This window comes from Hyperolius riggenbachi, chromosome 7 (genome assembly GCF_040937935.1).
Source record: "Hyperolius riggenbachi isolate aHypRig1 chromosome 7, aHypRig1.pri, whole genome shotgun sequence".
NCBI classification, from domain to species: domain Eukaryota; kingdom Metazoa; phylum Chordata; class Amphibia; order Anura; family Hyperoliidae; genus Hyperolius; species Hyperolius riggenbachi.
Window position 1 is genome coordinate 137,057,004 of NC_090652.1, and position 27,217 is coordinate 137,084,220.

The following is a 27,217-nucleotide window of genomic DNA, read 5'->3' on the forward strand; positions in this document are numbered from 1 at the left end:
GAGGCAGGGGGGGGGGGGAGGAGGAGAGGAGGCAGTGCGAGACTTCATACATTTGGCCGCAGTGAGACAGCCATAAAATACATTGTAACTTATGTGTCATCATGCCATTTCTAACATTGGCCGCTGCGCTGCGGCCACTTCGCACATTGGCCGGCCAGAACTAGAAGTGGCCACACTTCGGGTTCTGGCCGTAACATATATAATAAATGGGGTCATATGCAATTCACTTTTTCACCCGAGTTTTCTCCTAGGAGAAAAATTTCATCTTCCATTTAAAATAACATTTTAGCACTTTGCAATGAAAAAAGTATCAAAAAGTAGGTAAAAAGTACTATCAAAATTATTTTGAGCATTTTTTTGCTTGCTAATGGTTTAAAAATCAATTTACTGACAAGTTTCAAAATATCACCTAGGAGAAAAGTCAGGTGAAAAATACAATTGCATATGGGCCATGAAGAGAAAACTATTCCAGACATTTTCCATCTTTACTGCCTTTGACTGAAGCCAATTCTGATATAATTTTCTCCCTTACTCTTGTTTCCCTTTCCTGAAATGGTTTATGCATTGCCAGTCCTTCTCCCCAGTGAGCTCTGTACTAGGATTAGAAACTGCACTGTCATATCTAGTTTGCTTTGTAAACACATGTGAGCAAAGCATACTTTGGATTTCAGCAGCTTCTGCAGAGGGGTCAGGTGATTTAGCTTCTATTTCCTTTCTCAGTCTTGTGTCATACAATCTCCCTGAACTGCCCTCAGCCAATCAGTAAGGAGCAGGAAAGTGGTGGGGAAGAAGGGGAGATAAGGCTTTAGAGAATGAATCATTAAAAGATAGAGGGGAAAAAGTTAAATATAGAGACTCGGTCATAATAAAAAAATAACGTTTTTTTTCCTCAGTAAAGTTTTAATCCCTGCCTAGCCTATTAACCCCTTGTTAACCCTGTGGGTGCCTATACCTGATTATACACTTTTATTGACTGCCACCTGTAGTGATCAGATGCAATTGCTAGGACGACAGTTGGGAGGCCCAATGCTGTACAGATGCTTTGCTCTGCTGTGCCTAGCAATGCACCTGTACAGCACCGGGGCCCCTGAATTGTCACCTTAGCAATCACATCCAGTCACTACAGGTGGCAGTCAATGAAGGTGTATGAACAGGTACAGGCACAGACAAAGCCTAGAAAATACACTGCTCCAAAAAATAAAGGGAACACAATGTAACTCCAAGTCAATCACACTTCTGTGAAATCAAACTGTCCACTTAGGTAGCAACACTGATTGACAACCAATTTCACTTGCTGTTGTGCAAATGGAATATACAACAGGTGGAAATTATAGGCAATTAGCAAGACATCCCCAATAAAGGAGTGGTTCTGGCTGATGTTATGGTCACTTTGAAATGCTGGCGGTGCTTTCACTCTACTGATAGCAGTTTACAACCCAAACAAATGGCTCAGGTAGTGCAGCTCATCCAGGATGGCACATCAATGTGAGCTGTGGCAAGAAGGTTTGCTGTGCCTGTCAGAATAGTGTTCAGAGCAAAGAGGCGCTACCAGTAGATAGGCCAGACGTGGAGGAGGCCGTAGGAGGGCAACAACCCAGCAGCAGGACAGCTACCTCCTCCTTTGTGCATGGAGGAATAGAAAGAGCACTTTCAAAGCCATTAAAAATGGCCTCCAGTGGGCCACAAATGTGCAAGTGTCTGCTCAAACGGTCAGAAACAGACGCCATGAGGGTGGTATGAGGGGTTGAGCTTGCAGCCCAACACCGTGCAGGACATTTGGCATTTGCCATAGAACACCAAGATTGGCAAATTTGTCACTGGCACCCTGTGCTCTTCACAGATAACAGCAGGTTCACACTGAGCACATGTGACAGTCTGGAGATGCCATGGAGAACATTCTGCTGCCTGCAACATCCTCCAGCATGACTGATTTGGCAGTGAGTCAGTAATAGTGTGAGGTGGCATTTCTCTTGGGGACCACACAGCCCTCCATGGTCTCACCAGAGGTAACCTGGCTGTCGATAGGTACCGAGGTGAGATCCTCAGACCCCTTTTGAGACAATGGCCTATATGCAATTCACTTTTTCTTCTGAGTGTTCTCCTAGGTGATATTTTCAAACACTGTCAATAAAATGCTTTTAAAACCATTTACGAACAAGAAAATACTCAAAATAGTATTTATAGTACTTTTTCACATGCTTTTTGGCACTTATTTAATTGTAAAATGCTGAAAAGTTATTTCAAACAGAAGATGAAAAATTAAATCATAGGAGAAAACTCAAGAGAAAAAGTAAATTGCATATGGCCCAATATGCTGGTGTGGTTGGCCCTGGGTTCCTCCTAATGCAAGACAATGCTAGACCTCAGGTGGCTGGAGTGTGTCAGCAGTTCCTGCAAGATGAAGGCATTGATGCTATGAACTGGTCCACCCCTTCCCCAGACCTGAATCCAAATTAAGCACATCTGGGCAATCATGCCTCGCTCCATCCCCCAACTTTAGTCCAGGTCTGGTAGGAGATTCCTCAGGAGACCATCCCCAACCTCATCAGGAGCATGCCCAGGCATTGTAGGGAGGTCCTACAGGCACGTGGAGGCCACACACACTACTGAGCCTCACAGCCTTTTTTTCCCCACTTTAATTATGATTGTGACTCCAAATTCAGACCTCCATGGGTTGATTAATTTGATTTCCACTGATAATTTGTGTGTGTTTTTGTTGTCAACACATTCAAGTATGTAAAGAATGAAGTATTTAATAAGAATATTTCATTCACTCAGATCTAGGATATCTTATTTTTGTGTTCCCTTTATTTTTTTGAGCATTATATGTACAGTATATATGCAGTATATAATAATTTACCCTTTTCTGTAATACAGGTTATATTACTTCCTCAGTTTGAGTAATTTATCCTCTGGTCACTGTATTCTTAATAGAGCCTCACAAATCATCTCGTACCACAAGTTCAAACTTTGTCGTGATTAAAGATTAATGGCAGAGGTGTAAGCACAGGCTGTGTTTTCAGAAACTCCCAAAGATAAAGTCAGAAAAGCTTCTGTCTTGTTATAAGAGAACAGAAACAAGAATGATTTAGCACAGTACAAGCACATGAAGCATGCATACAACTTTGTTACGGGGGACTAGTTTTGTCCGCAAGTTGGGCGGAGCGTTTCTTAATAGTGCTGTGCTGGAATTAATGATCTGTGCATGACTCTGCTATACATTCTCATTTCCCAGATTACGGAGAAAGCCTGTATGGCATTGCTGCGGTAACTAAACTGTGTTAAGCTGTCTATAGATTCAGTTTATTTAAAGTGATAGATTGATAGCTGGATTATGGACCGTTGGGACAGAGGACAGCTAATTCCATTGTTATTGTGAGATACACAACAGCCTTTGGAGACTTTCCACTAAACGAGGTAAGAAATTTCTTTCCTTAAATGAATGTAAGCTTATACCACAGCAGATCTGAGGAAGCGAGAAGGTCTTACGAAATGCACCATCTTTTCTTGTGTTCAATAAAATATCTGAGGTAAGATTGTTTCATTACTCGAGTTTATCCATTGCATACTACATTAGGGTGCCTCCTCCCATTTTGTGTACAGTTTTTCTCCCCTCTCCCCCCCCCCCCCCCATCAAGGGTGTCACCTGTGATAATTATTCATTGGTAATTTTTCTGAAGTGTGACCCAACCTATCCTGAACAGGAAGGATACCCAGCCGGTTTGGAGAGGTAATTCTCCACCTGCCAGTGCCTGATACTGTGGTTGCTTAATAACAAATAGTATTTATTGTACACATTAATTCATTGGTTGGAAATCCTTCCTCTTTCTGTATTTGTTCCATTCCACTGTTTCTTTCATTTATAATAATAGTAATACATAAATAATAAAAACAATGATTTTTTTACATTAAGTATTATATTCATTTCTGAGTCTGACAAATTAATCCTCTGGTCACTGCATTCTTAATGAATCCTCACAGAGCACATACTTAAAGGGGCACTATGGCAAAAAATTGTGAAATATCTGCAAACATAAACAAATAAGAGGTATATTTTTTCTAGAGTAAAATGAGCCATACATTACTTTTATCCTATGTTGCTGTCACTTACAGTAGGTAGTAGAAATCTGACAGAGGTATCAGATTTTGGACTAGTCCATCTCTTCGTAGGGGATTGTCAGGGATTTATTTTCAAAAGCACTTAGTGAATGGCAGTTGCTCTGTCCAACTGCCAAAAAACTGTGTAGCGAATAGTGAAGCTGGCTAGCATTATTGCTTAAATCCTTTTTAGGGAATATCTTTATAAAGAATAAAAGCCTTGCAGAAAATCCCCTATGAAGAGATGGACTAGTCCAAAACCTGTAATTTCTGTCAGATTTCTACTACCTACTGTTAGTGACAGCAACATAGGAGAGAAATAATGTATGGCTCATTTTACTCTGGAAAAAAACCTACTTCTTATTGGTCTATGTTTGCACATTTTTTACATTTTATGGCTTTTCACCATAGTGCCCTTTAACATCTCTTCTGGCTGCCTAGTGTCCCCTTAGCAGATTGTGGTCTTTCACACTGGGGAATAGGTAGCAGGTGATTTTTGCCTTCTGAGACAGGCACAATGCAAAGCAGGTCTGGAGACAGTTTTTGTGGTTCACCAACACCAGAGTTTTAGAATTTATTTGTGCTGTATATAAGGTTCACAAGCTGTTTAGACTGTATACAGAAAACGAACAACAAAACATAAAAAAAATCTTGCCTACTAAGTAAATGGGCTACTAACTAAACTAAAGATGAGAAACCTTTCTACGGGGAGCAAACTTATTGTTTGTCTCAACACCAACAACTAAAACAGCACAAGCCAGCCTTTGCAGCACAGCACTCAGGTCCCTACCATATGTTTGTCACTCCATTCACTTCCCAGAGAAGGACAGAGTTTGACTAATCAGCCCTTTTATTCTCAGCAGGGAACTTCTCTTAGGGAGAACAGACAGGCGGTGTCGCTACTCGCTAGTAATAAAATATCGGTAATTTAAATTACCAATATTTCACAATGCACCACCTGGCCCCAATGCTCACTTGAACCCTCCTAATGGACTAAACTGCCCCCCCCCCCCCACACACACACACACACCTAAAACCTAATTCCCCTCTAGGTTTCAAAACCAAATGCCCTACCTAATCCCTAACCCCCTGTAAGTTCCTAAACCAAACCCCTCCACACTTAATGTCTAACCCTACCCCCATTAGTGTCTAAACTGGCCCCTCCCCCATCTAATGCCTAACTCCCCTCTAAGTGCCTCAACTGAACCTCCTAACCCGGTGCCTAAAGGACTGCTAGCTGATCTGCTACAACCATTGATTCCTATGTAGAAGCCAATCGGCTGCTTACCGCATCCAATTCCCGATATTTAACACAGGTGTCTATAAAAGAGCACCGGCCAAAAAAAGGTTTGAATGACAATACATATATGTAGTCTATGCACTGTGTACAGTTAGATGAACATATAAAGTTTACGATCTGGTACCATCGTAGTGGATATTACAGACTTACATTTATATCTGTAGAAGCATTTCCTTCTTTATCCTCATGTTGAAGCATTGCTAAAATACACTCAGCATTGTGCCTTCCCCTCCAGCCTGGTTCCCTCCCCGGCTCTCTGCCTGCCTGGATCAAATTACATCTCTTTTCACAGTGTATATCAGAGAGGAGAGACAGAAGAACAGCTGCAGTCTTAGTTCAGATGTCTTTCTGCCTGCCTGCATTAGACCAAATTGGACATGGGGGTGGAGTTATGACATCAATCCCCCAGCATTCTTTGCACCTATGGTTTGGAAAGAAAAAAAAGAAATCACCCTGGCCCAATTTCACACTGGGGATGGAGATTTCAAGACCATGGGCCATATGCAATTCACTATTTCACCTGAGTTTTTTCCTAGGAGATAATTTTTCAACGTCTTTTTAAAAAAGATTTCAGCATTTTGTAATCGAAAAAGTACCAAAAGGTAGGTGAAAAGTACTATCAAAATTATTTTAAGTATTTTTTCGCTTGCTGGTGACTTAAAAGGAATTATATTGACAAGTTTAAAAATATCACCTAGGAGAAAACTCAAGAGAAAAAGTGAATTGCATATAGGCCCATATGTGGAAAATGGAACCTGGGGGTAAGAAAATCGCACTTTATTATGTGTGATTTTTATATATCTTGGCAACTTATTAGGTTTAAAGCAATCTGTAATTTATAATTTAGGTACTGTTTAAGCTACATACTCACCGCGCGATGCAGAAATATGGATCCAGTGACGTCTCCCTGACAATGAGTGCTCCCTATCCATCCTCCTCCTCTTCTGTCCGGCAGTAATGCACAATGTCCCACGACGGGTGCGAACGAGACTTCAAGTGATCACGGTACTTTGCGGGGGAGTCATAGGGGATCCTAAAGATCTGATCCACTGTGGCGGTCATATGCAAAATTTGCATGATCGTGCGGCTGTACCCACGATCATGGAAACGACTGCTCATTGCGCAAAAAAAATAAATTGCCGGTCATCAGAAATCGTCTGAAAAATCGAGAGGTGGGTATGGGCCTGTAGATACCTGTCGATCCCCGTGTTTAAATGGCCTGATCTGCTGGCAAGGGCCATCAGCCAGGAGGGTGCAATACTATGCAGCAGTAGCAGTAATTTTTACAACATATTTTTAATAGATTTCATGCTGATTTCATTTAAAATATATATACAGTGTATGGTGGTAACAGATCCCTCTCTGACCGAGTTTGAGTCAGTCAGACAGGGAAGTTTCTTTTGGGCATGTCAGGTGGCCATCTATTAATGTATGGCCACCTTTAAGATTGATTGATTTATAAAATTGTATTTACTGACCAAATAAATTAACAGAACAGTGCATCTCAGCATTGAGTTCTGCAGGCGAGATGATGGGATTAGCTTTTTGCCCTACACATGTCTCAGTGCTGGCAAATGTAAAACTTGATTTAAAAACATCAGGCTCCATGTGCCCAGAATTCTTTTTACATATTACAATATGGTTTAGAAAAACTAGAAAAAAAGAAGAGGGGAGATGTCTATTGTAACCACCGAGCATCAGCTTATCCAGTAATGTAGTGTAAAGATCAGAAAAATCTAAATATTTGTTTGTGTCTTGCTCTAACTTGGTTGGTTAAAATGTTGTCTTCATGTATGGATTTTTCTGCATCTTCTGACCCAGAGTATCAGGTTGCTATAAACACTTATAAAATTACCTTTACATGTCAGCAGTACGGTCTACTTTCCAGCCTGCACAAATGCCCCTTGCTCAAAGGACAATTACCACTGGGATTTTTTATGGTACCGGTAAATCTCACCTAGCTTTAATATCTCTGGTCTACCCATTTCTGCTACTCACCCCATTACTGGTCCACCAAAATGCAATATCAGTGAACAAAAGTTAAGCACAAGAGCCAAGAAATCACAGGTTGTCTAGATCTGGAGTCAACATTTTTCATTCATAAATACAGCACTCTAGAAGCTTTCTAGTGAAATATGTCATTGCTTTTAAGAATGTGCTCTCCATTAAAGTGGTGTATAGTGGGCAAAACATAACTTGAGTAACGTGTGCCTAGTAACCCACTAGACCAACCCATCCATTGGGATGATCACCTGGTCCCCTTTACTTCAGAAATGTGGCACTCCTACCAAATGAGAAAAAAACAGATGATAAAAGTTCAGCTGATATTGTGTCTACCACCGTTGGATGATCACCATGGTGCTGCCCATCAGTAAGACGGTGTGCGGGGTCCGTCTGCATAACACATTCAGCAACACCAAATAAATCATAAAAGAAGATGAATGAATAATCTAGCTCAGTACCAATACAATGGAACATGATATTCATGACCTATGTTACTTTGTTACTTAGGAGGGAAAGGAGGTCCTGATGAACAGAAGGTAGGATAATTAATGAAGGAGCGAGACAGCTTGGTCAACAATGGAGATCAGTGATGGCAGAATGAGATGGGCAAAATTTAAGTTCAGCGATGCTGTAGTGAAATGAAATAGTAGGCAGGATAAGTCACAGTAGAGTTGGATTGACTTGGAGGCATTGCAATCAGTTATAATAAAGTGAGATGGGCAGTAGGCACCAGGGTTTAGTGGCAATGCACAAGAATGGGACAGGCGGCAAGATGATTAGTGATGATGGAGTTTGATGGAACAGATATCAGCAGGACCAGTGATAACTGTTCAATGGGACAGGAGGCAGTGAGCTAAGTTACCAAGCTTAATAATGGAAATCGCTGCACAGAGAATTTAAATGTGTGCATTAAGGGGGGTGTCCTCCACCCCCCTTGGAGTGCAGTGTGTGAGCCAGCCCTGAGCTCCAAAGCTCGGTGCGACCCATGCTTCATTCCTTTCCTTTTCAAATGTGTTGCACCCAAGCTATGCTCAGCAGCAGAACGCAATGGACGTCAAGGTAAGTGCCTGTTTTTAAATATTGGGAGGTGAAAGGTGCGGATGGCTCTCCCCGGCGCTGGCCACGCTTGGGGGGGCCGCCTGCGCCACCCAGCCTCCCCCCTCCGGGGTGCTGCTGTGGTTCCCAGGCAGTGAGAGCGCCTGGGACCCCGCGGTCCCCCGGTTGTATGGGGGCATTGGGAAGCCTCCCCGAGGCGCTCCTGGATAGTGCTGTATAGCATGAACTAATTCCCGCAGGGCAAACCGCTTTGCGGCATTGGTTCAATGGACCCTGCAATAGTTGGCATGCGAAAGCAAATGCATATTTGCATGAGCATTGCCTCATGAATAGCCAATTAGGCCAAATTTGCTCAGCCAGTTATGTCAGGTGTTCACTTGGTGTTTAATGCACACATTTAAATTCTCTGTGCAGCGATTTGTGAATGTCTTTCCCTTGGAGGCGGGTGGCGGATGGCTCATTCCAGGTAGTGTGAGCCCTGGAGTGGGCTGTCAGTGCCTGTCCTCCACCCCCCTTGGAGTGCAGTGTGTGAGCCAGCCCTGAGCTCCAAAGCTCGGTGCGACCCATGCTTCATTCCTTTCCTTTTCAAATGTGTTGCACCCAAGCTATGCTCAGCAGCAGAACGCAATGGACGTCAAGGTAAGTGCCTGTTTTTAAATATTGGGAGGTGAAAGGTGCGGATGGCTCTCCCCGGCGCTGGCCACGCTTGGGGGGGCCGCCTGCGCCACCCAGCCTCCCCCCTCCGGGGTGCTGCTGTGGTTCCCAGGCAGTGAGAGCGCCTGGGACCCCGCGGTCCCCCGGTTGTATGGGGGCATTGGGAAGCCTCCCCGAGGCGCTCCTGGATAGTGCTGTATAGCATGAACTAATTCCCGCAGGGCAAACCGCTTTGCGGCATTGGTTCAATGGACCCTGCAATAGTTGGCATGCGAAAGCAAATGCATATTTGCATGAGCATTGCCTCATGAATAGCCAATTAGGCCAAATTTGCTCAGCCAGTTATGTCAGGTGTTCACTTGGTGTTTAATGCACACATTTAAATTCTCTGTGCAGCGATTTGTGAATGTCTTTCCCTTGGAGGCGGGTGGCGGATGGCTCATTCCAGGTAGTGTGAGCCCTGGAGTGGGCTGTCAGTGCCTGTCCTCCACCCCCCTTGGAGTGCAGTGTGTGAGCCAGCCCTGAGCTCCAAAGCTCGGTGCGACCCATGCTTCATTCCTTTCCTTTTCAAATGTGTTGCACCCAAGCTATGCTCAGCAGCAGAACGCAATGGACGTCAAGGTAAGTGCCTGTTTTTAAATATTGGGAGGTGAAAGGTGCGGATGGCTCTCCCCGGCGCTGGCCACGCTTGGGGGGGCCGCCTGCGCCACCCAGCCTCCCCCCTCCGGGGTGCTGCTGTGGTTCCCAGGCAGTGAGAGCGCCTGGGACCCCGCGGTCCCCCGGTTGTATGGGGGCATTGGGAAGCCTCCCCGAGGCGCTCCTGGATAGTGCTGTATAGCATGAACTAATTCCCGCAGGGCAAACCGCTTTGCGGCATTGGTTCAATGGACCCTGCAATAGTTGGCATGCGAAAGCAAATGCATATTTGCATGAGCATTGCCTCATGAATAGCCAATTAGGCCAAATTTGCTCAGCCAGTTATGTCAGGTGTTCACTTGGTGTTTAATGCACACATTTAAATTCTCTGTGCAGCGATTTGTGAATGTCTTTCCCTTGGAGGCGGGTGGCGGATGGCTCATTCCAGGTAGTGTGAGCCCTGGAGTGGGCTGTCAGTGCCTGTCCTCCACCCCCCTTGGAGTGCAGTGTGTGAGCCAGCCCTGAGCTCCAAAGCTCGGTGCGACCCATGCTTCATTCCTTTCCTTTTCAAATGTGTTGCACCCAAGCTATGCTCAGCAGCAGAACGCAATGGACGTCAAGGTAAGTGCCTGTTTTTAAATATTGGGAGGTGAAAGGTGCGGATGGCTCTCCCCGGCGCTGGCCACGCTTGGGGGGGCCGCCTGCGCCACCCAGCCTCCCCCCTCCGGGGTGCTGCTGTGGTTCCCAGGCAGTGAGAGCGCCTGGGACCCCGCGGTCCCCCGGTTGTATGGGGGCATTGGGAAGCCTCCCCGAGGCGCTCCTGGATAGTGCTGTATAGCATGAACTAATTCCCGCAGGGCAAACCGCTTTGCGGCATTGGTTCAATGGACCCTGCAATAGTTGGCATGCGAAAGCAAATGCATATTTGCATGAGCATTGCCTCATGAATAGCCAATTAGGCCAAATTTGCTCAGCCAGTTATGTCAGGTGTTCACTTGGTGTTTAATGCACACATTTAAATTCTCTGTGCAGCGATTTGTGAATGTCTTTCCCTTGGAGGCGGGTGGCGGATGGCTCATTCCAGGTAGTGTGAGCCCTGGAGTGGGCTGTCAGTGCCTGTCCTCCACCCCCCTTGGAGTGCAGTGTGTGAGCCAGCCCTGAGCTCCAAAGCTCGGTGCGACCCATGCTTCATTCCTTTCCTTTTCAAATGTGTTGCACCCAAGCTATGCTCAGCAGCAGAACGCAATGGACGTCAAGGTAAGTGCCTGTTTTTAAATATTGGGAGGTGAAAGGTGCGGATGGCTCTCCCCGGCGCTGGCCACGCTTGGGGGGGCCGCCTGCGCCACCCAGCCTCCCCCCTCCGGGGTGCTGCTGTGGTTCCCAGGCAGTGAGAGCGCCTGGGACCCCGCGGTCCCCCGGTTGTATGGGGGCATTGGGAAGCCTCCCCGAGGCGCTCCTGGATAGTGCTGTATAGCATGAACTAATTCCCGCAGGGCAAACCGCTTTGCGGCATTGGTTCAATGGACCCTGCAATAGTTGGCATGCGAAAGCAAATGCATATTTGCATGAGCATTGCCTCATGAATAGCCAATTAGGCCAAATTTGCTCAGCCAGTTATGTCAGGTGTTCACTTGGTGTTTAATGCACACATTTAAATTCTCTGTGCAGCGATTTGTGAATGTCTTTCCCTTGGAGGCGGGTGGCGGATGGCTCATTCCAGGTAGTGTGAGCCCTGGAGTGGGCTGTCAGTGCCTGTCCTCCACCCCCCTTGGAGTGCAGTGTGTGAGCCAGCCCTGAGCTCCAAAGCTCGGTGCGACCCATGCTTCATTCCTTTCCTTTTCAAATGTGTTGCACCCAAGCTATGCTCAGCAGCAGAACGCAATGGACGTCAAGGTAAGTGCCTGTTTTTAAATATTGGGAGGTGAAAGGTGCGGATGGCTCTCCCCGGCGCTGGCCACGCTTGGGGGGGCCGCCTGCGCCACCCAGCCTCCCCCCTCCGGGGTGCTGCTGTGGTTCCCAGGCAGTGAGAGCGCCTGGGACCCCGCGGTCCCCCGGTTGTATGGGGGCATTGGGAAGCCTCCCCGAGGCGCTCCTGGATAGTGCTGTATAGCATGAACTAATTCCCGCAGGGCAAACCGCTTTGCGGCATTGGTTCAATGGACCCTGCAATAGTTGGCATGCGAAAGCAAATGCATATTTGCATGAGCATTGCCTCATGAATAGCCAATTAGGCCAAATTTGCTCAGCCAGTTATGTCAGGTGTTCACTTGGTGTTTAATGCACACATTTAAATTCTCTGTGCAGCGATTTGTGAATGTCTTTCCCTTGGAGGCGGGTGGCGGATGGCTCATTCCAGGTAGTGTGAGCCCTGGAGTGGGCTGTCAGTGCCTGTCCTCCACCCCCCTTGGAGTGCAGTGTGTGAGCCAGCCCTGAGCTCCAAAGCTCGGTGCGACCCATGCTTCATTCCTTTCCTTTTCAAATGTGTTGCACCCAAGCTATGCTCAGCAGCAGAACGCAATGGACGTCAAGGTAAGTGCCTGTTTTTAAATATTGGGAGGTGAAAGGTGCGGATGGCTCTCCCCGGCGCTGGCCACGCTTTGGGGGGGCCGCCTGCGCCACCCAGCCTCCCCCCTCCGGGGTGCTGCTGTGGTTCCCAGGCAGTGAGAGCGCCTGGGACCCCGCGGTCCCCCGGTTGTATGGGGGCATTGGGAAGCCTCCCCGAGGCGCTCCTGGATAGTGCTGTATAGCATGAACTAATTCCCGCAGGGCAAACCGCTTTGCGGCATTGGTTCAATGGACCCTGCAATAGTTGGCATGCGAAAGCAAATGCATATTTGCATGAGCATTGCCTCATGAATAGCCAATTAGGCCAAATTTGCTCAGCCAGTTATGTCAGGTGTTCACTTGGTGTTTAATGCACACATTTAAATTCTCTGTGCAGCGATTTGTGAATGTCTTTCCCTTGGAGGCGGGTGGCGGATGGCTCATTCCAGGTAGTGTGAGCCCTGGAGTGGGCTGTCAGTGCCTGTCCTCCACCCCCCTTGGAGTGCAGTGTGTGAGCCAGCCCTGAGCTCCAAAGCTCGGTGCGACCCATGCTTCATTCCTTTCCTTTTCAAATGTGTTGCACCCAAGCTATGCTCAGCAGCAGAACGCAATGGACGTCAAGGTAAGTGCCTGTTTTTAAATATTGGGAGGTGAAAGGTGCGGATGGCTCTCCCCGGCGCTGGCCACGCTTGGGGGGGCCGCCTGCGCCACCCAGCCTCCCCCCTCCGGGGTGCTGCTGTGGTTCCCAGGCAGTGAGAGCGCCTGGGACCCCGCGGTCCCCCGGTTGTATGGGGGCATTGGGAAGCCTCCCCGAGGCGCTCCTGGATAGTGCTGTATAGCATGAACTAATTCCCGCAGGGCAAACCGCTTTGCGGCATTGGTTCAATGGACCCTGCAATAGTTGGCATGCGAAAGCAAATGCATATTTGCATGAGCATTGCCTCATGAATAGCCAATTAGGCCAAATTTGCTCAGCCAGTTATGTCAGGTGTTCACTTGGTGTTTAATGCACACATTTAAATTCTCTGTGCAGCGATTTGTGAATGTCTTTCCCTTGGAGGCGGGTGGCGGATGGCTCATTCCAGGTAGTGTGAGCCCTGGAGTGGGCTGTCAGTGCCTGTCCTCCACCCCCCTTGGAGTGCAGTGTGTGAGCCAGCCCTGAGCTCCAAAGCTCGGTGCGACCCATGCTTCATTCCTTTCCTTTTCAAATGTGTTGCACCCAAGCTATGCTCAGCAGCAGAACGCAATGGACGTCAAGGTAAGTGCCTGTTTTTAAATATTGGGAGGTGAAAGGTGCGGATGGCTCTCCCCGGCGCTGGCCACGCTTGGGGGGGCCGCCTGCGCCACCCAGCCTCCCCCCTCCGGGGTGCTGCTGTGGTTCCCAGGCAGTGAGAGCGCCTGGGACCCCGCGGTCCCCCGGTTGTATGGGGGCATTGGGAAGCCTCCCCGAGGCGCTCCTGGATAGTGCTGTATAGCATGAACTAATTCCCGCAGGGCAAACCGCTTTGCGGCATTGGTTCAATGGACCCTGCAATAGTTGGCATGCGAAAGCAAATGCATATTTGCATGAGCATTGCCTCATGAATAGCCAATTAGGCCAAATTTGCTCAGCCAGTTATGTCAGGTGTTCACTTGGTGTTTAATGCACACATTTAAATTCTCTGTGCAGCGATTAATAATGGAAATACAACATAAATGTGAGTCCAACCTTAATAAGCTAGGGTCCCCAGGGGCTAAGGGGTCCTGTCCTGTATGCAAGTGAGTAAAATGCGGGATGGTGGCAATTGAGCTTATTCATCACCTGCTCCTGGGGGTGGGGCAGATCCTCCTCACTCCTTTTTAGTTCAATGTAGCCTGCGGAAACCATGGGGAGGAGTTAGAAGGGCCTGCTACTCCACCAGGAGCAAGTAATGTTAATGCTCCACTGTTGCTACTCTGCAATTAACTAATTTGCTCACAGGACCGGGCCCCTTAGCCCCCAAAGAATGGGGGGGGGGGCAAGAAGATGGTGCCCGACAGGCAGATTTTTGCTTGAGGGAGGGAGGGCAGTAGACTTTGGTTACACCCCTGATAAATACTCTGTAGGAGCAGAGAAGTGCAAAAAGGATATAGGGAAAATATTTAATCAAAGTGAAAAGCTGAACAAGGTTGGGTTATAGAATAGAGTACAAAACAAGATCAGATCTCAGCAGAGAAGAGGAGAAGCAGAATGGATGAGCAGCAAAGGTATGAATGTAAGAAAGGATGAAGAACAAGGTGCATATTTAAGTGATGGAGCAGATTGCACTGGGAGCAAAAGTGGCAGATATTAGCTCTGAGTGGATACAGCCATCAATGTATGCTGCTATTACTGATCCATTTTCAGTAGGAAAATTAGCACCGTTTAAAGTAATTCTGCTTTAGTAAATAAGTCCATGACTGTGTGAAAGCACTGAAAATGATTAAATTAGTAGTATGAATTGAGCTCTGGTGTGTTTAATGACTTTTAATGTAGCTATACAGCTGTTACAGGATGTGAATATGACCTACGAAAGCATAAGTGAGCAGCAAATGTAAAGGTGCTACGATGTGCATAAGATAAATCATACATGGAACAGGTTTTTAAACCATTGACAACCAGCCATATGATTAAATATAAATAGAGATGAGTTGGTATGTCAATACAACACTATAACTGTAGGTATAACAAGCAAGTCCATGAATGGTAGAATATGGATATTCTCTAATGGGCACAGAAGGGATGCTATACCTAATGGCTCTTGGTAATAGATTTATGTTCTAATTGTGCTGGGTATATCTGAATTATATTGGATGATCAAAACTAGATTTTATGTTTTTGGAATTCTACTCTTTTTGTGGTAAGCGACTAATTATAAAGGAACTCCGAGCACCTCTCATGGGCATGCCTTTAAGACAGACGACTTCCAACAAAGTCGTGCTATGACCCTCTGGAGGAGCCTCTTGCAATGGCCATGCGTGTCACTTCTTCTTCCTGCTTCATTCAGTGATGCACTTCTCTAACAGAGCAGACAGGGGTGACCTGGATATTATAACATAGCCAAGATGGCAGCTGCGATTTTTAAATTGAAATCGAACGAAAACTATTTGGTGTAGAATGGTGATTCAGGCATCAAATGAAAGAGGAGAGCACAAGCTACAGAAAGGTATGCATCTTTAAGGACTTTGCACTGCTGGTCAGAGTCTTAAAGGCATGCCCATGAGAGGTGCTCGGAGTCCCTTTAATATGTCATTTCATATTTTACATCATTTGAGTTTTTATTTTCTTATTTGATACAATGCTGTCCATAGGTTATACAGGTTTTAAAATAATAAATTTAATGATTCAGAGTGGTTTTGTTTTTGTTTTGTTTTTTTAAGACATTTTACTGGCACTTAAGGCACATAAAGTAGAAAAGATCATTTTCCATGGCATTATTTAAAACAGCACTATTTTTGTTTTTCTTTTTTTTAACAGTTATATACAATCATTTAAACTGTCCAGCCTGAGTTAATCAGTGTATGGAAGAAAATATATGTTGCTTCATATTAAATAAATCACCAAGATACCATCAGGTCCAAAACAAGAATACTACTCCCAGAGGAGTTCAACCTAGTGGACTCTCCTGTCCCACCTGCTGTTCACACAACAAACCAAAATCCTGCATCTAATAAATTAACCTTAATCCAAACAAAGGGCCCTTAACCAGTGGCTTAAGTAAGGAGCTTGGCGCCCCAGTGAGAGTTTTACATGAGGCCCCAAGTACTCTATTGATATGGAGCCCCAAAACCTACAATGGACAACTGCAGTGTCAGAGAAGTATAATCAGTGTAAGGAAACAGTTTAAGGATTACTACTATGCAATGCACATATAGAGGTGTTCATTACCAGCATAGCACCAATGAAAAGCTAATAAGATGGATGAAGGAGGGCCCCTAGTTGGTCCCTCTGGTCCAGAGGCCCTGGTGCAGTCTCAACCTCTGCACACCAAGTGCTACGCCACTGCCATTAACAGTTGCTTTAAATACAAACAACCGAGCTGCGTTCCACAACCCAGTAAGTTTTTAAGTTTGATCAAAACGATTTACATCCTGGTAACTAGTAAAAGCAAGAAATTTTGAATCAGGGTGATACCATTTATCGGCTAACTTAAAGAGGAACTGTTGTGAATGCCGTTATTTCCCACAGTGCAACAAGGTTCACTGGCGGCAAACTGTCAGGACTAGAGATGGCCCGAATGGTTCGCCGGCAAACTTCCGGGGTTCGCGATCGCAGAGAACCGTGAACTTTTCCGGAAGCTTGGTTTGCCTTCATAGTGCATCATGAGGGTCAACTTTGACCCTCTACATCACAGTCAGCAGGCACATTGTAGCCAATCTACACTCCCTCCTGGAGCCCCACCCCCACTTATAAAAGGCAGGCAGCATCAGGCTTTTCACTCACTCATGTGCCTGCAGTAATTAGTGAAGGGATAGCTGCTGCAGACTCTCATAGGGAAAGCTTAGTTAGGCTCTTGTAGGCTTGTTAGCTTGCTCCTTGCTGATTCTTATTGCTAAAAAAGCACCCAACAACAGCTCTTTTGAGAGCTAATCTTGTTCTAGTGATCTATTTTTTTTCTGTGTGTCCCACTGACACTTGTGTTGCATAGACAGTCTTGCTAATTCCTACTGTGTGTGCCACTGCCAGGCCCAGCACATTTAGTGACTACTACCTGTGTGTGTGACAGGTGCACATTGTAATACCCACTGCATATACCTACCTGTTGTTCAATGTGCACCCACCCACCTACGTGAGTGCACGCAGTGTTACTGTGCCTGTCTGGTACCTCTCTGTGTGTGACAGGTGCACATTGTAATACCCACTGCATATACCTACCTGTTCACTGTGCACCCACCCACCTACATGAGTGCACGCAGTGTCACTGTGCCCGTCTGGTACCTCTCTGTGTGTGACAGGTGCACATTGTAATACCCACTGCATATACCTACCTGTTCACTGTGCACCCACCCACCTACGTGAGCGCACGCAGTGTCACTGTGCCTGTCCAGTACCTGGCTGTGTGTGACAGGTGTACATTGTAATACCCATCACTGCATATACCTACTACTACCTGTTGTTCACTTCAGTGCACCCACCCACCTACGTGAGTGCACGCAGTGTGATATACCACTCCATGCATACCTGTTAATTGCACATTGTATTACTCAAGTCAGTGCATACCTTTACCGATATGGACAAAACAGGTAGAGGCAGAGGTAGAGGCAGACCCAGAGGAAGGCCACCCGGCAAGTCTGTGCGAGGTCATGCTGATGGGATTTCGTGCAGCCCTAGACCAAAGTACAATGCTCAGAAGAAGGCACGTCCCATCAACTCCCAAGATTGTCGGAAGTGGTTGACTATTTAACACAGAACACCTCATCTTCCGCAGCCACCAGCGCTACTCCATGTACCACATCCGCTACATTTGACAGTTCACAGGAGTTATTTTGTGGGGAAATCACTGATTCACAGCCATTATTGTTACAACCAGATGAAGGCACTGAGCAAGTTACACCACCTCATATGTCTGAGTTAGGTGGTGACACTATGGACGTAACGTGTGCGGAGGGGGATGATGAAGTACCTGCTGTTGGTGCAGTTTTGGAGGTGTCTGAGGCAAGCGAAGCTGGGCAGGATGATTATAATGATGACAATGATACGGATCCCGCGTATGTTCCCAATAGAGGAGATGAACAGTCAGGGGGACAGTTCAGAGGGGGAGTCAGAGAGGAGTAGGAAGAGACTAGTTCCTGAAAGAAGCAGGGGGAGCTCGTCATCAGAAACAGCTGGTAGCAGTTTCCGGTGCCATGCATCACCACCCAGAGCAGGGACAAGGTCCTGCAGCACCCAAGGCCGAGACACCAAAGTGCGCCCCTCCATCCCTCCCACCCCAGCTGTCACACACTGATTGCTATTAGACTAAGAGGGCCACAGGCTCCACAACCTCCCCAACACCTTAATATCTAGTTATGTGGCTTGCAGTCACTGCCATGTATCCCCTTTTCGTATTTCTTTCTGCTTCATACACAATTAGAAAAGACAGCTGAATGAATTGTGCGCCCCCTCCTACACTGCACCCTGAGGCTGGAGCCTCTCCAGCCTATGCCTCGGCCCGGCCCTGTCACCACCTATGTACAGCCAGCCAACATGCCCTTCAACGTCAGCTGCTGATGCCACCGTAGTGCCATCACCCCAGGGTGGCTCAGCGGTTTGGAAATTTTTTAATGTGTCTGCCTCAGATCGGAGCAATGCCATCTGTTCTCTCTGCCTCCAAAAATTGAGCCGTGGAAAGGTCAACACCCACGTACGGACAAATGCCTTACGAAGGCACAGGGAAAAAAGGCACAAACTGCAATGGGAAGAGCACCTGAGCAAAAGCAGCACACAAAAGAAAAGCCACCCTCCTTCTACTCTTCCTCCTTCAGGTGCATCATCTTCAGCCGCTTTCTCCCTTGCACCTTCACAGCTACCCTCCTCCACTCCGCCTCTGACCTTGAGCGGTTCCTGCTTCTCTGCCCACAGCAGCCAGGTGTCTGTGAAGGAAATCTTTGAGCAGAAGAAGCCAATTTCTACCAGTCACCCCCTTGCCCGGCATCTGACAGCTGGCTTGGCGGAACTGTTAGCTCGCCAGCTGTTACCATACCAGCTGGTGGACTCTGAGGCCTTCCATAAATTTGTGGCCATTGGGACACCACAGCGGAAAATGCCAGGCCGCAATTATTTCTCTAAATAGGCGATACCCAAACTGTGCCGTGAAGTTGAGAGCAAGTGGTGTCATCTCTGGCACACAGCGTTGGGTCAAGGGTCCACCTGACCACGGATGCCTGGTCTGCCAAGCACGGTCAGGGCAGGTACATTACTTACACAGCCCATTGGGTCAACCTGGTGACCGATGGCAAACAGGGAGTACGTGGCTGTGCAGCGGACCAACTTGTGACACCTCCACGGCTTGCAGGCAGGCCTCCTGCCATCTCCTCTCTTCCTGCTACATCCTCTTCGCTGTCATCCTCCTCCTCCTTGGCTGAGTGGCAGTTCAACTCTACTAGTGGTGCGATCTCCTCTCAAGCTACACAGCCCCAGCTCCCCAGGACCTATGCTGCATGCCAGGTACGACGGTTTCACACCATCTTAGACATGTCTTGCCTCAAGGCGGAGAGTCACACTGGACCAGCTCTCCTCGCTGCTCTTAACAAACAGGTGGATCAGTGGCTGACCAGCTGGAGATCGGCAATGTGGTGTGTGACAACGGCAGCAATCTCCTTTCAGCGTTGAATTTGGGAAAGCTGACATATGTACCACATGTACCATTGTGTCAAAGTACCCAGGCTTAGAGGACATCCTGAAGCAGGCCAGGAAATTGTGTGGGCACACTTTGCCAAGATTGAGCGGAGAAACAAGTTGCTGGTGAGACGCCTCATTTGCGATAGCCCGACTCACTGGAATTCGACCCTCCTTATGTTCTCTCGCCTGCTAGAACAGGAGAAAGCCGTCACCCAGTACCTCTACAATTTCAGTAGAAGGACACAATCTGGGGAGATGGGGATGTTCTGGCCCAACAGCTGGACACTGATGCGAAATGCATGCAGGCTCATGCGGCCGTTTGAGGAGGCGACCAACCTGGTGAGTCGCAGTGAAAGCACCATCAGCGACTTGATCCCGTACGCTTACTTCCTGGAGTGTGCCGTGAGTAGAATGGTGGATCAAGCTGTGGAGGAGCGTGAAGAGGAACAGTTACGGGAGGAACAGTTGTGGAAGCAATTTTCAGCAGAACCAGATGTTTCCTCAACACCTGCGGCAGCACAGAGGGGGGAGGAGGAGGAAGAGTCGCGTGGGAAAGAGGAGTCAGACTCGGATGATGAGACCTAGTTGGTCCCTCTGGTCCAGAGGCCCCGGTGCAGTCTCAACCTCTGCACACCAAGTGCTACGCCACTGCCATTAACAGTTGCTTTAAATACAAACAACCGAGCTGCGTTCCACAACCCAGTAAGTTTTTAAGTTTGATCAAAACGATTTACATCCTGGTAACTAGTAAAAGCAAGAAATTTTGAATCAGGGTGATACCATTTATCGGCTAACTTAAAGAGGAACTGTTGTGAATGCCGTTATTTCCCACAGTGCAACAAGGTTCACTGGCGGCAAACTGTCAGGACTAGAGATGGCCCGAACGGTTCGCCGGCGAACTTCCGGGGTTCGCGATCGCAGAGAACCGTGAACTTTTCCGGAAGCTTGGTTTGCCTTCATAGTGCATCATGAGGGTCAACTTTGACCCTCTACATCACAGTCAGCAGGCACATTGTAGCCAATCTACACTCCCTCCTGGAGCCCCACCCCCACTTATAAAAGGCAGGCAGCATCAGGCTTTTCACTCACTCATGTGCCTGCAGTAATTAGTGAAGGGATAGCTGCTGCAGACTCTCATAGGGAAAGCTTAGTTAGGCTCTTGTAGGCTTGTTAGCTTGCTCCTTGCTGATTCTTATTGCTAAAAAAGCACCCAACAACAGCTCTTTTGAGAGCTAATCTTGTTCTAGTGATCTATTTTTTTTCTGTGTGTCCCACTGACACTTGTGTTGCATAGACAGTCTTGCTAATTCCTACTGTGTGTGCCACTGCCAGGCCCAGCACATTTAGTGACTACTACCTGTGTGTGTGACAGGTGCACATTGTAATACCCACTGCATATACCTACCTGTTGTTCAATGTGCACCCACCCACCTACGTGAGTGCACGCAGTGTTACTGTGCCTGTCTGGTACCTCTCTGTGTGTGACAGGTGCACATTGTAATACCCACTGCATATACCTACCTGTTCACTGTGCACCCACCCACCTACATGAGTGCACGCAGTGTCACTGTGCCCGTCTGGTACCTCTCTGTGTGTGACAGGTGCACATTGTAATACCCACTGCATATACCTACCTGTTTTTCACTGTGCACCCACCCACCTACGTGAGCGCACGCAGTGTCACTGTGCCTGTCCAGTACCTGGCTGTGTGTGACAGGTGTACATTGTAATACCCATCACTGCATATACCTACTACTACCTGTTGTTCACTTCAGTGCACCCACCCACCTACGTGAGTGCACGCAGTGTGATATACCACTCCATGCATACCTGTTAATTGCACATTGTATTACTCAAGTCAGTGCATACCTTTACCGATATGGACAAAACAGGTAGAGGCAGAGGTAGAGGCAGACCCAGAGGAAGGCCACCCGGCAAGTCTGTGCGAGGTCATGCTGATGGGATTTCGTGCAGCCCTAGACCAAAGTACAATGCTCAGAAGAAGGCACGTCCCATCAACTCCCAAGATTGTCGGAAGTGGTTGACTATTTAACACAGAACACCTCATCTTCCGCAGCCACCAGCGCTACTCCATGTACCACATCCGCTACATTTGACAGTTCACAGGAGTTATTTTGTGGGGAAATCACTGATTCACAGCCATTATTGTTACAACCAGATGAAGGCACTGAGCAAGTTACACCACCTCATATGTCTGAGTTAGGTGGTGACACTATGCACGTAACGTGTGCGGAGGGGGATGATGAAGTACCTGCTGTTGGTGCAGTTTTGGAGGTGTCTGAGGCAAGCGAAGCTGGGCAGGATGATTATAATGATGACAATGATACGGATCCCGCGTATGTTCCCAATAGAGGAGATGAACAGTCAGGGGGACAGTTCAGAGGGGGAGTCAGAGAGGAGTAGGAAGAGACTAGTTCCTGAAAGAAGCAGGGGGAGCTCGTCATCAGAAACAGCTGGTAGCAGTTTCCGGCGCCATGCATCACCACCCAGAGCAGGGACAAGGTCCTGCAGCACCCAAGGCCGAGACACCAAAGTGCGCCCCTCCATCCCTCCCACCCCAGCTGTCACACACTGATTGCTATTAGACTAAGAGGGCCACAGGCTCCACAACCTCCCCAACACCTTAATATCTAGTTATGTGGCTTGCAGTCACTGCCATGTATCCCCTTTTCATATTTCTTTCTGCTTCATACACAATTAGAAAAGACAGCTGAATGAATTGTGCGCCCCCTCCTACACTGCACCCTGAGGCTGGAGCCTCTCCAGCCTATGCCTCGGCCCGGCCCTGTGACACCACCTATGTACAGCCAGCCAACATGCCCTTCAACGTCAGCTGCTGATGCCACCGTAGTGCCATCACCCCAGGGTGGCTCAGCGGTTTGGAAATTTTTTAATGTGTCTGCCTCAGATCGGAGCAATGCCATCTGTTCTCTCTGCCTCCAAAAATTGAGCCGTGGAAAGGTCAACACCCACGTACGGACAAATGCCTTACGAAGGCACAGGGAAAAAAGGCACAAACTGCAATGGGAAGAGCACCTGAGCAAAAGCAGCACACAAAAGAAAAGCCACCCTCCTTCTACTCTTCCTCCTTCAGGTGCATCATCTTCAGCCGCTTTCTCCCTTGCACCTTCACAGCTACCCTCCTCCACTCCGCCTCTGACCTTGAGCGGTTCCTGCTTCTCTGCCCACAGCAGCCAGGTGTCTGTGAAGGAAATCTTTGAGCAGAAGAAGCCAATTTCTACCAGTCACCCCCTTGCCCGGCATCTGACAGCTGGCTTGGCGGAACTGTTAGCTCGCCAGCTGTTACCATACCAGCTGGTGGACTCTGAGGCCTTCCATAAATTTGTGGCCATTGGGACACCACAGCGGAAAATGCCAGGCCGCAATTATTTCTCTAAATAGGCGATACCCAAACTGTGCCGTGAAGTTGAGAGCAAGTGGTGTCATCTCTGGCACACAGCGTTGGGTCAAGGGTCCACCTGACCACGGATGCCTGGTTTGCCAAGCACGGTCAGGGCAGGTACATTACTTACACAGCCCATTGGGTCAACCTGGTGACCGATGGCAAGCAGGGAGTACGTGGCTGTGCAGCGGACCAACTTGTGACACCTCCACGGCTTGCAGGCAGGCCTCCTGCCATCTCCTCTCTTCCTGCTACATCCTCTTCGCTGTCATCCTCCTCCTCCTTGGCTGAGTGGCAGTTCAACTCTACTAGTGGTGCGATCTCCTCTCAAGCTACACAGCCCCAGCTCCCCAGGACCTATGCTGCATGCCAGGTACGACGGTTTCACACCATCTTAGACATGTCTTGCCTCAAGGCGGAGAGTCACACTGGACCAGCTCTCCTCGCTGCTCTTAACAAACAGGTGGATCAGTGGCTGACCCCGCACCAGCTGGAGATCGGCAATGTGGTGTGTGACAACGGCAGCAATCTCCTTTCAGCGTTGAATTTGGGAAAGCTGACATATGTACCACATGTACCATTGTGTCAAAGTACCCAGGCTTAGAGGACATCCTGAAGCAGGCCAGGAAATTGTGTGGGCACACTTTGCCAAGATTGAGCGGAGAAACAAGTTGCTGGTGAGACGCCTCATTTGCGATAGCACGACTCACTGGAATTCGACCCTCCTTATGTTCTCTCGCCTGCTAGAACAGGAGAAAGCCGTCACCCAGTACCTCTACAATTTCAGTAGAAGGACACAATCTGGGGAGATGGGGATGTTCTGGCCCAACAGCTGGACACTGATGCGAAATGCATGCAGGCTCATGCGGCCGTTTGAGGAGGCGACCAACCTGGTGAGTCGCAGTGAAAGCACCATCAGCGACTTGATCCCGTACGCTTACTTCCTGGAGTGTGCCGTGAGTAGAATGGTGGATCAAGCTGTGGAGGAGCGTGAAGAGGAACAGTTACGGGAGGAACAGTTGTGGAAGCAATTTTCAGCAGAACCAGATGTTTCCTCAACACCTGCGGCAGCACAGAGGGGGGAGGAGGAGGAAGAGTCGCGTGGGAAAGAGGAGTCAGACTCGGATGATGAGGAAGGTGTTTCTTTGGAGGAGGAGGTGGAGGCAGAAGAACAACCGCAGCAGGCATCGCAGGGGGCTTGTGCTGCTCAACGTTCCCGTGGTATTGTTCATGGCTGGGGGGAGGAGGAGGACTTACATGACGTCACTGAGGAAGAGCAAGAGGAGATGGATAGTACGTCTGCATCCAACTTTGTGCAGATGGCATCTTTCATGCTGTCCAGCCTGTTGAGGTACTCCAGTATAAAAAATCTCAAGGGGTATAAGCTGTACTGGGTGGCCACTCTACTAGAACTTCGGTATAGGCACAAAGTGGTGGACATGTTACCGACACACCTGAAGGCAGAAAGTATGCAGCACTTGCAGAACAAGCTGGCAACTATGCTTTACAGTGTGTTTAAGGGTGATGTCACATCACAACGGAATTAAAGTATCACTGCCAGTAATCCTTCTCCCATGTTCACGCAGGCAAGGACAGGACGCTCCAGCGATCTCATGGTGATGTCGGACATGCGGAAATTCTTTAGTCCAACGCCTTGCCTTAGCGCTTCCGGATGCACCCTCTACCAACGCCTGAATCGGCAGGAATCTGACTACCTGGCCTTAAGTGTGGATGTAGACACTGTGAGCAGCGATGAACCCTTGGACTACTGAGTGCGCAGGCTTGACCTGTAGCCAGAGCTGTCCCAATTTGCCATCCAACTTCTGTCTTGCCCTGCCTCAAGTGTCCTGTCAGAAAGGACCTTTAGCGCAGCTGGAGGCATTGTCACTGAGAAGAGAAGTCGCCTAAGTCACAAAAGTGTTCAGTACATCACCTTTATCAAAATTAATGACGCATGGATCCCGGAGGCCCACTGCCCGCCCCAAGACTAAGTCAGTCCCCACACACAGCATCTCTGCCTGCAGGCCATGTGACTGCCTGCCCCAAGACTAAGTCGCTCCCCACACAGCACCTCTGCCCACAGGCCGCTTGACTGCCTTCTCCTCCACCACCAACAGGGTCCAGGACCCCAGGTGGATTCCTGAATTTTTAAGGCTAGTAGCGGCCGCTATACTAATTTTTCTGGTGCGTGTACATGCCTGCCTATTTTTTTCTGGCTGCACTGCAGCTGCAACAACAAAATAAAAGGCGTGTACAATTGCCAATTCCCCTTCGAGATCATTACCTTGCCGCAGTGAAGGGGCTTGCGTATCACAATGAAGCAATGATTGCTGGCTATATGAGTGTCTCGGTGTGGGGGGGGGGCACACCCAAGATAATAAGGTCGTTGCTTCATCGTGGACAGACCAAATTTGATCAGCTGGACAGTCACTGTTCTGTTATTCAGCTACCTCAGCCCGGCGACCATATGGGCTGGAAAGCCGCCATCACCTGCACTCTCGTCACGGTGCGCACCAGTCCAGCACGGCCATCACTACACAAACAGCTGTTTGCAGTCACTGCATACCTTTCATTGCATCTGTGACTGCACATTGTATTATACCTGGCAGTCAGTACATACCTTTCACTTGAATGGATGGCAGACTTGCCCTCCATAACAGATTCTCATTACAGGTAGTAAAGTCAATCAGTGTCATATACAGCAGGGCCTCGACAGTCCTCCTGTATTGTTATTTTTGGTCACTACCTGGGACGTGCATGCCATGCCTGCTGCCTTCCTTGGATGTGTGGTAGCTGTTCCTGCTCCTTTGCCCACAGCGTGCCTGTTGCCTTCCTTTGATGTGTGGTGGTGGTAGCCATTTCTTAGGCTCCCACTCCGGACCAGAATTGAACCCTGATTCCCCAGCCATTACCCGTGGTCACCATGCTACTGAGAAAGTACCATCGTAAAGTTTCACACAGTGGAATGAATGGCAGACTTGCCCTCCATAACACATTCTTGGCAAATGCTTTCGATTTGGTTCATCTTGTGCTGGGTCAAGGGTCCATCTGACCACAGTCCACAGATTCCTGGTCTGCAAAGCACGGTCACGGCAGGTACATTACTTATACAGCAAATAGGTCCTTACTTGGATGTGCGGTGGTGGTAGCCAGTTCTCAGGCTCCCACTCCGGACCGGAATCGAACCCTGATTCCCCGGCTATTACCCGTGGTCACTGGTCACTCACAATGGCAGACTTGCCTTCCATAAAAGATTCTCGTTGCAGGTACTGAACAGCAAGCAGAACAAGTATTTAAAAAAAAATAGATGTAAGCTTCAACAATGGTAGAGAAAGAACCATCAAAAGTTGATAAGGCAGTCAGACATTGCCTCATATCACTGAGGAAGAGCAATCTCGCCATGGTGCGCACCAGTCCAGCACGGCCGTCACAACACAGACAGCTGTTTGCGGTGCATTACACAGTGAGTTTGGTGTGTCAGTGTGAAGCAGTACTCTAATTACACTCCCTGATTGATGTGTACACATGCAAGATGTTTTAAAGCACTTTAGGCCTGCAATTTAGCATTCATTGTGATTTCTGCCCTTAAAACGTTGCTTTGCGTCAAATCCAGATTTTTCCCCGGGACTTTTGGCATTTATCTCACTCCGCCATGCGCCCCTCCAGGTGTTAGACCCCTGGAAACATCTTTTCCATCACTTTTGTGGCCAGCATAAATGTTTCTAGTTTTCAAAGTTCGCCTCCCCATTGAAGTCTATTGCGGTTCGCAAAAGTTCGCGTGAACCGAACTTTTGTGGAAGTTCGCGAACCGAAAATCGGAGGTTCGGGCCATCTCTAGTCAGGACCATGGTGACATCACACTGTGACAGGAGTTTTACCACAATTTCAGCATTACAGAACCACCCCTCCCCCGATTTATTAGAGAAAAGGTAAAACATTCTTATGGGAAAGGGGGTATCGGCTATTGGTAGGAATGACGTTCAATCTTGGGTTTAAGTTCCTCATTAAAAGCATAAGAGTATGCAAGCTTTCGGCTGTTAAGCTTTCTTCAAACTTGATTCCTGTGTGCTGACAAGATGTAGTAAAACAGCTCATACTACTCACAGAAGATACCAAGATGGAGAGTTGTAGAGTAACCAATGAAATGATCTCTAGTGCTTGATCTAAATAGTCAATAAAAAGA